Source organism: Lissotriton helveticus, chromosome 12 (genome assembly GCF_964261635.1).
Source record: "Lissotriton helveticus chromosome 12, aLisHel1.1, whole genome shotgun sequence".
NCBI lineage: Eukaryota > Metazoa > Chordata > Amphibia > Caudata > Salamandridae > Lissotriton > Lissotriton helveticus.
The window spans coordinates 54,696,515-54,698,407 of record NC_136073.1 but is presented as its reverse complement, the minus strand read 5'-3'; the positions used below and the strand labels follow the sequence as shown (position 1 = coordinate 54,698,407).

Below are 1,893 nucleotides of genomic sequence, written 5' to 3'. Positions count from 1 at the left end.
GCAGGCGCGGCGAGCGGGCCGTGACAGAACCGTTCCATCACCAGCACAGCCCACCCGAGCATGGGAGGGGTTAAAAACAGTACAAAATGTGAAAGTAACTTATTAAATGAAATGTGAAGGAAAATTATGTAATTTGTCCCTATTCCTAAAAGCATATTGTATATATAATGTTATTTGATGTTGCTCACTGTATAAAATGTATTTACGTGACTCTCACCCACACTGTTTTTAATATTGTAGTGCAATAGACTAACACCTGAAGAAGGCTGCCAAGCCGAAACGCGCGTAGTACTTACCCTACCGCACTGCCTTCATCTTCTGTAATGTCTTATGCATTTTGTATGGTGTTGTCGTGATTTTAAGAATTTCTTGTATATGAATTGCCAATCATTTATATAACAAATAAGAGAAAAAAAGAAAAGCATGCTAAAAAGAAGATACAATATACATATAACTTATAAATAAAGTGAAATATCAATTTATCACTTGGGTGAGTAGTCTATGTACTGTTGGGCTAGATTATTTCTTTGTTCTCCTAAAAATATTTATATATGTGTTTATTTTCATATAATTCTGTGTATATTAAGACTGTTTTCACTTGGATATAGACTGTTCTCAAAGTATAATTATTTCCCTATGTATAGCAAGTGCATCACTAGCATATAGGGGTCCCCTCTTTTCTAAACGGATCCAGGGTCACCGCAGTTGCCCAGGATCTAATGTACGTCCACTCCCGTTCTGTAGGAAAAGTGGATTCACCAGGCTTGATGTAGCTGCTCTCCAGTTCTGCAGGAAATGTTTCTTTTAATTCCAAGAGTTTATCTTGCAAAGAGGAATTTTCTCCATAGCACTTCAGTGTACGCTCCACAACCGCATCTTCTGGAGGTTTGAGCCTTCAAATTATTGCACCTGCTCAAGAAGATCTTCACATCCTTCAGTAGCTCCACATCCTGCTGCTGACACTTCCCCTCTATCTCTGTGATCAGGTCCCAGTGAGTGGATTGCTGATTCTCCAGTTTACTCAGTATCTCTTGAATGTTCTTCATATTTTCGTTATGTTCCTTTTCCAGTTTGCTCAGAAGTTGTTGTTCTTCCTGGTCTAGAAACTTCTACAGAAGCTCAAATTTACTATGGATCACCTCCACCTGGTTCTTGAAGTTTCCCTCCACCTTCGAAGCCATCCTGCTTTCTTCGGCTAGCCAGGCCTGCAGGCCCTCCAGCTCCTTTTTCAGTTGGTCCACTTGGCCGAGAATGGTTTTCTTGTACTCCTGGGCAGCCTCTTGCACAGGAAGCACGGAGTGAGCATTGTGGTCTCTGGACTCTCGACAGATCGGCTCCTGGTCATCTTCACAGAACAGTTTAAACTTCTCTTCATGTTCTCTGCATAGATTCTCCCCCTGGGCGGCCGCACTCTGGGTGTGAAGCTGTTTCAAAAGCTCCACTATGTTTCCCAGCCTTCTGTGTGGCCTTGGGGTTTTGCTCCTGGAGATTTCTCTGCACTCCGGGCAGGGGAAGTCTGTCTGCAGCCCCTCCCAGCACCGAGTGATACAGGACAGACAAAAGACATGTCCACACTGCACAGACACAGGGTCTGTGAAATATTCCAGGCATATGGAGCAGGTGGCTTGCTCCTTCAGCTGTTTGTTTGCCACCATTCTTCCTATATAAAAGTTTCGATTCTCACTAATTAGACTTCTAAATAGAAACGTAGGTATTCATTAATTATGTAACTTTTCTGTCTTTGTTTTCTTGAATTATCAGTCATGGATCATCAAGGCAGCCCTAGATCACAATTAAAAGTGCTTTCTATTTATATTTGCTGTTCAAAGTATGCACAGATAAGTGCTTAAAATGCAGCTTTAGGTGACTGCTTATTTTTGTACCGATTGGGCC

The 1,893-nt window shown here is 41.9% G+C and overlaps 1 pseudogene; it reads right to left on the bottom strand.

The window, feature by feature from the left end:
* Nucleotides 1–655: 655 nt before the first annotated feature.
* On the bottom strand, nt 656–1,676 carry LOC144797852 (E3 ubiquitin-protein ligase TRIM39-like; annotated as a pseudogene).
* Between the last annotated feature and the right edge of the window lie 217 nt (nt 1,677–1,893).